The following is a 12,173-nucleotide window of genomic DNA, read 5'->3' as shown; positions in this document are numbered from 1 at the left end:
TGTTCGACTACATCATCCCCGTTCTTTGAACGCTTCCGCTCGCGATCTACAAGGTACGTAGATGCATCCAATGACTCGTTGCTAGATGAACTCCTAGATGATCTTGGTGAAACGAGTAGGAATTTTTTTTTGTTTTCTGCAACGTTACCCAACAGTGGCATCATGAGCTAGGTCTATGCGTAGTTCTTCTTGCACGAGTAGAACACAATTGGTTGTGGGCGTAGATTTGTCAACTTTCTTGCCGCTACTAGTCTTATCTTGCTTCAGCGGTATTGTGGGATGAAGCGGCCCGGACCAACCTTACACGTACGCTTACGTGAGACCGGTTCCACCGACTAACATGCACAAGTTGCATAAGGTGGCTGGCGGGTGTCTGTCTCTTCTACTTTAGTTGAAGCGGATTCGATGAAAAGGGTCCTTATGAAGGGTAAATAGAAGTTGACAAATCACGTTGTGGTTTCACGTAGGTAAGAAAACGTTCTTGCTAGAACCCTACTTCAGCCACGTAAAACTTGCAAACAACAATTAGAGGACGTCTAACTTGTTTTTGCAGCAAGTGCTTTGTGATATGATATGGCCAAAGTTGTGATGAATGATGAATGATCTATATGTCATGTATGAGATGTTCATGCTATTGTAATAGGAATCACGACTTGCATGTCGATGAGTATGACAACCGGCAGGAGCCATAGGAGTTGTCTTTATTTTTGTATGACCTGCGTGTCATTAAAGAACGCCATGTAAACTACTTTACTTTATTACTAAACGCGTTAGTCATAGAAGTAGAAGTAGTCGTTGGCGTGACAACTTCATGAAGACACGATGCTGGAGATCATGATGATGGAGATCATGGTGTCGTGCCGGTGACAAGATGATCATGGAGCCCCGAAGATGAAGATCAAAGGAGCTATATGATATTGGCCATATCATGTCACTACTTTATATAATTGCATGCGATGTTTATTATGTTTTATGCATCTTGTTTACTTAGAACGACGGTAGTAAATAAGATGATCCCTTACAAAATTTCAAGAAGTGTTCTCCCCTAACTGTGCACCGTTGCTACAGTTCGTCGTTTCGAAGCACCACGTGATGATCGGGTGTGATAGATTCTTACGTTCACATACAACAGGTGTAAGACAGTTTTACACAACGAAAACACTTAGGGTTAACTTGACGAGCCTAGCATGTACAGACATGGCCTCGGAACATGGAGACCGAAAGGTCGAACACGAGTCGTATGGAAGATACGATCTACATGAGAATGTTCACCGACGATGACTAGTCCGTCTCACGTGATGATCGGACACGGCCTAGTCGACTCGGATCGTGTAACACTTAGATGACCAAAGGGATGTCAAATCTGAGTGGGAGTTCATTATAATTTGATTAGATGAACTTAATTATCATGAACTTAGTCTAAATTTTTACAATATGTCTTGTAGATCAAATGGCCAATGTAGTCCTCAACTTCAACGCGTTCCTAGAGAAAACCAAGCTGAAAGACGATGGCAGCAACTATACGGACTGGGTCCGGAACCTGAGGATCATCCTCATAGCTGCCAAGAAAGATTATGTCCTACAAGCACCGCTAGGTGATGCACCTGTTCTCCCTGCAGAACAAGACGTTATGAACGCTTGGCAGGCACGTTCTGATGACTACTCCCTCGTTCAGTGCGGCATGCTTTACAGCTTAGAGCCGGGGCTCCAAAAGCGTTTTGAGAGACATGGAGCATATGAGATGTTCGAAGAGCTGAAAATGGTTTTCCAAGCTCATGCCCGGGTCGAGAGATATGAAGTCTCTGACAAATTCTTCAGCTGTAATATGGAGGAAAATAGTTCTGTCAGTGAGCACATACTCACTATGTCTGGGTTACATAACCGCTTGACTCAGCTGGGAGTTAATCTCCCGGATGATGCGGTCATTGACAGAATCCTCCAGTCGCTTCCACCGAGCTACAAGAGCTTTGTGATGAACTTCAATATGCAGGGGATGGAAAAGACCATTCCTGAAGTATTTGCTATGCTGAAATCAGCAGAGGTAGAAGTCAGAAAGGAACATCAAGTGTTGATGATCAATAAAACCACTAAGTTCAAGAAGGGCAAGGGTAAAAAGAACTTCAAGAAGGACGGCAAGGTAGTTGCCGCGCCCAGCAAGCAAGCTGCCGGGAAGAAGCCAAAGAATGGACCCAAGCCCGAGACTGAGTGTTTTTATTGCAAGGAAAGTGGTCACTGGAAGCGGAACTGCCCCAAATACTTAGCAGACAAGAAGGCCGGCAAAACCAAAGGTATATTTGATATACATGTAATTGATGTGTACCTTACCAGTAATCGTAGTAACTCCTGGGTATTTGATACCGGTGCCGTTGCTCATATTTGTAACACACAACAGGAGCTGCGGAATAAACGGAGACTGGCGAAGGACGAGGTGACGATGCGCGTCGGGAATGGTTCCAAGGTCGATGTGATCGCCGTCGACACGCTACCTCTACATTTACCTACGGGATTAGTTTTGAACCTCAATAATTGTTATTTTGTGCCAAGTTTGAGCATGAACATTGTATCAAGATCTCGTTTAATTCGAGATGGCTACTCATTTAAATCCGAGAATAATGGTTGTTCTATTTATATGAGAGATATGTTTTATGGTCATGCTCCGATGGTGAATGGTTTATTCTTTATGAATCTCGAGCGTAATGCTACACATATTCATAGTGTAAGTACCAAAAGATGTAAGATTGATAGTGATAGTCCCACATACTTGTGGCACTGCCGCCTCGGTCACATAGGTGTCAAACGCATGAAGAAGCTCCATGCTGATGGACTTTTAGAGTCTCTTGATTACGAATCATTTGACACGTGCGAACCATGCCTCATGGGAAAAATGACCAAGACTCCATTCTCAGGAACAATGGAGAGAGCAACCAACTTATTGGAAATCATGCATACTGATGTGTGCGGTCCAATGAGTGTTGAGGCTCGCGGTGGCTATCGTTATGTTCTCACCCTCACTGATGACTTGAGTAGATATGGGTATGTCTACTTAATGAAACACAAGTCTGAGACCTTTGAAAAGTTCAAGGAATTTCAGAGTGAAGTTAAGAATCAACGTGACAGGAAAATCAAGTTTCTACGATCAGATCGTGGAGGAGAATACTTGAGTCACGAGTTTGGTACACACTTAAGAAAATGTGGAATAGTTTCACAACTCACGCCGCCTGGAACACCTCAGCGTAATGGTGTGTCCGAACGTCGTAATCGCACTCTATTAGATATGGTGCGATCTATGATGTCTCTTGCCGATTTACCACTATCTTTTTGGGGCTATGCTTTAGAGACTGCCGCATTCACTTTAAATAGGGCCCCGTCGAAATCCGTTGAGACGACACCGTATGAATTATGGTTTGGGAAGAAACCTAAGCTGTCATTTCTAAAAGTTTGGGGATGCGATGCTTATGTCAGGAAACTTCAACCTGAAAAGCTCGAACCCAAATCGGAAAAATGCGTCTTCATAGGATACCCTAAAGAAACTGTTGGGTATATCTTCTACCTCAGATCCGAAGGCAAGATCTTTGTTGCCAAGAATGGGTCCTTTCTGGAGAAAGAGTTTCTCTCGAAAGAAGTAAGTGGGAGGAAAGTAGAGCTTGATGAAGTATTACCTCTTGAACCGGAAAATGGCGCAACTCAAGAAAATGTTCCTGAGGTGCCTGCACCGACTAGAGAGGAAATTAATGATAATGATCAAGATACTTCTGATCAAGCTCCTACTGAAATTCGAAGGTCCACGAGGACACGTTCCGCACCAGAGTGGTATGGCAACCCTGTCTTGGAAATCATGTTGTTAGACAACGGTGAACCTTCGAACTATGAAGAAGCGATGGCGGGTCCGGATTCCGACAAATGGCTAGAAGCCATGAAATCCGAGATAGGATCCATGTATGAAAACGAACTATGGACTTTGACTGACTTGCCCGTAGAACGGCGAGCCATAGAAAATAAATGGATCTTTAAGAAGAAGACAGACGCGGATGGTAATGTGACCATCTATAAAGCTCGGCTTGTCGCTAAGGGTTATCGACAAGTTCAAGGGATTGACTATGATGAGACTTTCTCACCGGTAGCGAAGCTGAAGTCCGTCCGAATCATGTTAGCAATTGCCGCATTTTATGATTATGAAATTTGGCAAATGGACGTCAAAACGGCATTCCTTAATGGTTTCCTTAAGGAAGAATTGTATATGATGCAGCCGGAAGGTTTTGTTGATCCTAAAAATGCTGACAAGGTGTGCAAGCTCCAACGCTCGATTTATGGGCTGGTGCAAGCATCTCAGAGTTGGAACATTCGTTTTGATGAGATGATCAAAGCGTTTGGGTTTACACAGACTTATGGAGAAGCCTGTGTTTACAAGAAAGTGAGTGGGAGCTCTATAGCATTTCTCATACTATATGTAGATGACATACTTTTGATGGGAAATGATATAGAACTTTTGGACAGCATTAAGGCCTACTTGAATAAGAGTTTTTCAATGAAGGACCTTGGAGAAGCTGCTTATATATTAGGCATCAAGATCTATAGGGATAGATCAAGACGCCTCATAGGTCTTTCACAAAGCACATATCTTGATAAGATTTTGAAGAAGTTCAAAATGGATCAGTCCAAGAAAGGGTTCTTGCCTGTTTTGCAAGGTGTGAAATTGAGCTCAGCTCAATGTCCGACCACGGCAGCAGAGATAGAAGAGATGAGTGTCATCCCCTATGCCTCAGCCATAGGTTCTATTATGTATGCCATGCTGTGTACCAGACCTGATGTAAACCTTGCCGTAGGTTTGGTAGGAAGGTACCAAAGTAATCCCGGCAAGGAACACTGGACAGCGGTCAAGAATATCCTGAAGTACCTGAAAAGGACTAAGGAAATGTTTCTCGTTTATGGAGGTGACGAAGAGCTCGTCGTAAAAGGTTACGTCGACGCTAGCTTCGACACAGATCTGGATGACTCTAAGTCACAAACCGGATACGTGTATATTTTGAATGGTGGGGCAGTAAGCTGGTGCAGTTGCAAGCAAAGCGTCGTGGCGGGATCTACATGTGAAGCGGAGTACATGGCAGCCTCGGAGGCAGCACATGAAGCAATATGGGTGAAGGAGTTCATCACCGACCTAGGAGTCATACCCAATGCGTCGGGGCCGATCAAGCTCTTCTGTGACAACACTCGAGCTATTGCACTTGCCAAGGAGCCCAGGTTTCACAAGAAGACAAGGCACATCAAGCGTCGCTTCAACTCCATCCGTGAAAATGTTCAAGATGGAGACATAGAGATTTGTAAAGTACATACGGACCTGAATGTAGCAGATCCGTTGACTAAACCTCTCCCAAGAGCAAAACATGATCAACACCAGAATTCCATGGGTGTTCGATTCATCACAATGTAACTAGATTATTGACTCTAGTGCAAGTGGGAGACTGTTGGAAATATGCCCTAGAGGCAATAATAAAAGCATTATTATTATATTTCTTTGTTCATGATAATTGTCTTTATTCATGCTATAATTGTGTTATCCGGAAATCGTAATACATGTGTGAATAACAGACACCAACATGTCCCTAGTAAGCCTCTAGTTGACTAGCTCGTTGATCAATAGATAGTCATGGTTTCCTGGCTATGGACATTAGATGTCATTGATAACAGGATCACATCATTAGGATAATGATGTGATGGACAAGACCCAATCCTAAACATAGCACAAGATCGTATAGTTCGTTTGCTAGAGTTTTTGCAATGTCAAAGTATCTCTTCCTTCGACCATGAGATCGTATAACTCCTGGATACCGTAGGAGTGCTTTGGGTGTATCAAACGTCACAACGTAACTGGGTGACTATAAAGGTGCACTACAGGTATCTCCGAAAGTATCTATTGTTTTATATGGATCGAGACTGGGATTTGTCACTCCGTATGACGGAGAGATATCACTGGGCCCACTCAAGTAATGCATCATCATAATGAGCTCAAAGTGACCAAGTGTTTGGTCACGGGATCATGCATTACGGTACGAGTAAAGTGACTTGCCGGTAACAAGATTGAACGAGGTATTGGGATACCGACGATCGAATCTCGGGCAAGTAACATATCGATTGACAAAGGGAATTGCATACGGGGTTATTAAATCCTCGACATCGTGGTTCATCCGATGAGATCATCGTGGAGCATGTGGGAGCCAACATGGGTATCCAGATCCCGCTGTTGGTTATTGACCGGAGAGCGATCTCGGTCATGTCTACATGTCTCCCGAACCCGTAGGGTCTACACACTTAAGGTTCAGTTACGCTAGGGTTGTAGGGATATGTATATGCAGTAACCCGAATGTTGTTCGGAGTCCCGGATGAGATCCCGGATGTCACGAGGAGTTCCGGAATGGTCCGGAGGTAAAGATTTATATATGGGAAGTCCTGTTTCGGGCATCGGGACAAGTTTCGGGGTTATCGGTATTGTACCGGGACCACCGGAGGGGTCCCGGGGGCCCACCGGGTGGGGCCACCCATCCCCGGGGGCCACATGGGCTGTAGGGGGTGCGCCTTGGCCTGCTTGGGCCAAGGGCACCAGCCCCACATAGGCCCATGCGCCTAGGGTTCAAGGGGGCAAGAGTCCTAGGAGGGTAAGGCACCTCCTAGGTGCCTTGGGGGGGAGGGAAACCCCCCTTGGCCGCCGCACCCCCTAGGAGATTGGATCTCCTAGGGCCGGCCACCCCCCCTTGGCACCCCTATATATAGTGGGGGAGAGGAGGGACTTCATACCTTGAGTCCTTGGCCTTTGGTTGCCTCCTTCTCCCTCCCCAACACCTCCTCCATCTCCTTATTGCTTAGCGAAGCTCTGCCGGAGTACTGCAGCTCCATCAACACCACGCCGTCGTGCTGCTGTTGGTGCCATCTCCCTCAACCTCTCCTCCCTCTCTTGCTGGATCAAGAAGGAGGAGACGTGGCTGTTCCGTACGTGTGTTGAACGCGGAGGTGCCGTCCGTTCGGTGCTAGGATCTCCAGTGATTCGAATCACGTCGTGTTCGACTACATCATCCCCGTTCTTTGAACGCTTCCGCTCGCGATCTACAAGGTACGTAGATGCATCCAATGACTCGTTGCTAGATGAACTCCTAGATGATCTTGGTGAAACGAGTAGGAATTTTTTTTTGTTTTCTGCAACGTTACCCAACAGAGAGTAGGGTCCAGTGAACCAGGTTTGAAGCCTTTGCTCTTCAGGAAGTCTTTGAGCGTATCATACCAAGCGCGATGGGCTTGTTTGAGGCCATACAGTGCCTTGTTGAGCTTGTACACCATATCAGGATGTTTTGGATCTTCAAAGCCAGGAGGTTGTGCAACATATACTTCTTCTTCTATCTTTCCATTGAGAAAAGCACTCTTCACATCCATTTGATAGAGGAGAATGTTGTGATGATTTGCATAGGCAAGCAGTATGCGAATAGCTTCAAGCCTTGCCACATGAGCAAAAGTTTCATCAAAGTCAATCCCTTCCACTTGAGTGTAGCCTTGAGCAACTAGACGAGCTTTGTTTCTGACCACTTGACCATGTTCATCTTGCTTGTTGCGATATATCCATTTGGTGCCAATGATATTATGCTTCCAAGGATCAGGACGCTTGACCAGATCCCACACATTGTTCATCTCAAACTGTTGGAGTTCTTCTTGCATGGCTTGAATCCATTCAGGTTCCATGAAAGCTTCAGTCACTTTTGTGGGTTCTGAGATTGAGACGAATGCAAAGTGTCCACAAAAATTGGTGAGTTGTGTTGCTCTTTGTGTGGCTCTTGAACGAGTGAGTGGACCAGGTGCATTGAGGCTATCAATCATCTTCTCAATCTATACTTCATTTGCAACACGAGGATGAGCAGGTCGAAGATTTTGCTCTTGCTGATCATTGTCATTGTTTTGGGAATTGTCTTCAGGCTGAGCATTGTCTTCAGGTTGATCAGGTGCGGAAATGACAAGTTTCTCTTCAGACAGACTCTCAGATGGTATGATTTCGCCAGTTCCCATTTGCTTGCTTGACTCACTAGGGGATAATTCATCTAGCACATTTGGCAGGTGCTCTCTTTGCGAGACGTTAGTTTCATCGAACCGCACATCCACAGTTTCAACCACTTTATAGTGAAAGAGGTTGAAGACTCTGTAGGAGTGCGAGTCCTTTCCATAACCAAGCATAAAACCTTCATGTGCTTTCGGTGCAAATTTTGAAGTGTGATGTGGATCCTTGATCCAGCACCTAGCACCAAATACTCTGAAGTAGCTTACATTTGGCTTCTTACCAGTTAGAAGCTCGTAGGAAGTTTTCTTCAGAAGCTTGTGAAGATAAACACAGTTGATGATGTGGCATGCAGTGTCAATGGCTTCAGGCCAGAACTTTCGCGGAGTCTTATACTCATCAAGCATCGTTTGAGCCATCTCAATAAGAGTTCTGTTCTTGCGCTTGGTGATGCCATTCTGGTGAGGTGTGTAAGGAGCAGAGAACTCATGAGTGATACCCATGGTATCCAGGTAGAGGTCGAGGCCGGTGTTCTTGAACTTAGTGTCGTTGTCGCTTCTGATGTGCTTGATCTTGACACCGTAGTTCGTCATGGCACGGTTGGCAAAACATCTGAAGACATCCTGTACTTCAGTCTTGTAGAGGATTATATGCACCCAAGTGTATCGAGAGTAATCATCAACAATGACGAAGCCATAGAGGCAGGTAGTAGCATTGAGAGTGGAATAGTGAGTGGGGCCAAATAAGTCCATATGCAGCAGCTCGAAGGGTTGAGACGTGGTCATGATAGTCTTCGAGGGATTCTTGGCTCTTGTCATCTTTCCAGCTTCGCAGGCGCCACACAAATGATCCTCCTTGAACTTGACGCCTTCGATGCCCACAACATGCTTCTTCTTCGCGAGAGTGTACAAGTTCCTCATGCCAGCATGCCCTAGCCTTCGATGCCAAAGCCAACATTCTGAAGCTTTTGCAAGAAGACATACGGCCATCTATGGACCTGCTGAGAAATCTACCATATACAGATCATCTTTTTGATATCCTTCAAAGACTAGAGACTTGTCAGATTCCATCAGTACAAGGTAGCGATATTTTCCAAACAGCACAATCATGTTTAAGTCACAAAGCATTGAGACAGACATTAAGTTGAAACCAAGGGATTCAACAAGCATCACTTTGTCCATGTGCTGATCCCTTGAGATTGCAACTCTACCTAGACCCAATACCTTGCTTTTACCAGTGTCAGCAAATGTGATGTGGCTCTTGTCTGATGGACGCAGCGTTGAATCCATCAGAAGACTTCGATCGCCAGTCATGTGATTGGTGCATCCACTGTCCATAATCCATTCTGAAGCACGAGGTGTCGTGGCCTACAGTGCAGTTAGGAGGATAGGCTTCACAAAGAGCGTTGTGAAGCATAATGCTATGTCTCGAGCTTGCGTTGGTTTTCCCCTAAGAGGAGAGGATGATGCAGCACAATAGCATAAGTATTTCCCTTAGTTTTAGAGAACCAAGGTATCAATCCAGTAGGAGGTCACGCGCAAGTCCCTCGTACCTGCACAACACGATAGCAACTCGCAACCAACACTTAGGGGTTGTCAATCCCTTCACGGTAACTTACAAGAGTGAGATCTGATAGAGATAATATTTTTGGTATTTTTGATAGATAGATGCAAAGTAAAAAGTAAAGATAAAGTAAAAACAAAGCAAGTAAATAAAGTGATATAGATTGATATGATGAGAATAGACCCCGGGGCCATAGGTTTCACTAGTGGCTTCTCTCAAGAGCATAAGTATTCTACGGTGGATGAACAAATTACTGTTGAGCAATTGACAGAATTGAGCATAGTTATGAGTATATCTAGGCAATGATCATGTATATAGGCATCACGTCCGAGACAAGTAGATCGAAATGGTTCTGCATCTACTACTATTACTCCACTCATCGACCGCTATCCAGCATGCATCTAGAGTATTAAGTAAAAACAGAGTAACGCCTTAAGCAAGATGACATGATGTAGAGGGATAAATTCATGCAATACGATAAAAACCCCATCTTGTTATCCTCGATGGCAACAATACAATACGTGCCTTGCAACTCTTTCTGTTGCTGAGTAAGGACACCGCAAGATTGAACCCAAAGCCATGCACTTCTCCCATTGCAAGAACTACCAATCTAGTTGCCCAAACCAAACGGATAATTCGAAGAGACTTGCAAAGATAACTCAATCATACATAAAAGAATTCAGAGAAGAATCAAATATTTTCCATAGATAATACTGGATCATAAACCCACAATTCACCAGTCTCAACAAACACACCACAAAAAGAAGATTACATCGAATAGATCTCCACAAGAGAGGGGGAGAACATTGTATTGAGATCCAAAAAGAGAGAAGAAGCCATCTAGCTACTAGCTATGGACCCGAAGGTCTGAAGTAAACTACTCACACTTCATCGGAGGGGCCATGGTTATGATGTAGAAGCCCTCCGTGGTGGATGCCTCCTCCGGCGGAGCTCCGGAACAGGCCCCAAGATGGGATCTCGTGGATACAGAAGGTTGCCGCGTGGAATTAGGTTTTTGGCTCCCCTAGGATCATACGGGGATACGTAGGTATATATAGGAGGAAGGAGTACGTCGGTGGAGCTCCGAGGGGCCCACGAGGTAGGGGGGCGCGCCCAGGGGGAGGGGCGCGCCCTCCACCCTCGTGACCGCCTCGTGGCTTTCTTGATGGAGGGTCCAAGTCTCCTGGATCTTATCTGATGAGAAAATCACGTTCCCGAATGTTTCATTCCGTTTGGACTTCATTTGATATTCTGTTTCTTTGAAACACTGAAAAAGGCAAAAAACAACAATTCTGGGCTGGGCCTCCGGTTAATAGGTTAGTCCCAAAAATAATATAAAAGTTGAAAATAAAGCCCAATATAGTCCAAAACAGTAGATAAAGTAGCATGGAGCAATAAAAAATTATAGATACGTTGGAGACGTATCAAACATCCCCAAGCTTAACTCCTACTCGTCCTCGAGTAGGTAAATGATAAAAAAGAATTTTTGATGCGGAGTGATACTTTGGCATAATTTCAATGTAAATCTTCTTAATTGTGATATGAATATTCAGATCCGAAAGATTCAAGACAAAAGTTCATATTGACAAAGAAATAATAATACTTCAAGCATACTAATCAAAGCAATCATGTCTTCTCAAAATAACATGGCAAAAGAAAGTTCATCCCTACAAAATCATATAGTTAGGCTATGCTTCATTTTCGTCACACAAAAATTTTCCCAACTTCTATACCCCTGATGACAAGCCAAGCAATTGTTTCATACTTAAATAATCTCAAACTTTTTCAACCTTCACGTAATACATGAGCGTGAGCCATGGATATAGCACTATGGGTGGAATAGAATATGATGATGGGGATTGTGTGGAGAAGACAAAAAGGAGAAAGTCTCACGTTGACGAGGCTAATCAACGGGCTATGGAGATGCCCATCAATTGATGTTAACATGAGGAGTAGGGATTGCCATGCAACGGATGCACTAGAGCTATGAATGCTCAACAAAAGAAAACTAGTGGATGTGCATCCAACTTGCTTGCTCACGAAGACCTAGGGCATTTGAGGAAGCCCATCGTAGGAATATACAAGCCAAGTTCTATAATGAAAAATCCCCACTAGTATAGAAAGACAACTTATGAGACTCACTACATGAAGAACAAGGTGCTACTTTGAAGCACAATATATGAGACTCACTACATGAAGAACAAGGTGCTACTTTGAAGCACAAGTGTGGAAAAAGAGATAGTAGCATTGCCCCTTTTTTATTTTCTTTTTTTGGGCCTTTCCCTTTTTTTGGCCTTTCTCTTTTTTTTGGGCAATTCTCTAATAATGATGATCATCACACTTCTATTGATTACAACATAAGGATTACAACTCGAAACTTAGAACAAGATATGACTCTTTATGAATGCCTTCGGCGGTGTACCGGGATGGTGCAATGAATCAAGAGTGACATGTATGGAAAATAATGCATGGTGGCTTTGCCACAAATATGATGTCAACTACAAGATCATGCAATGGCAATATGACAAAAGTAATGCATGTCACGATGATGATGATGGAAGTTGCATGGCAATATATCTCG

The sequence above is a fragment of the Triticum dicoccoides genome, chromosome 5B (genome assembly GCF_002162155.2).
Source record: "Triticum dicoccoides isolate Atlit2015 ecotype Zavitan chromosome 5B, WEW_v2.0, whole genome shotgun sequence".
In the NCBI taxonomy this organism is placed as follows: domain Eukaryota; kingdom Viridiplantae; phylum Streptophyta; class Magnoliopsida; order Poales; family Poaceae; genus Triticum; species Triticum dicoccoides.
This window is presented reverse-complemented; position numbering follows the sequence as displayed.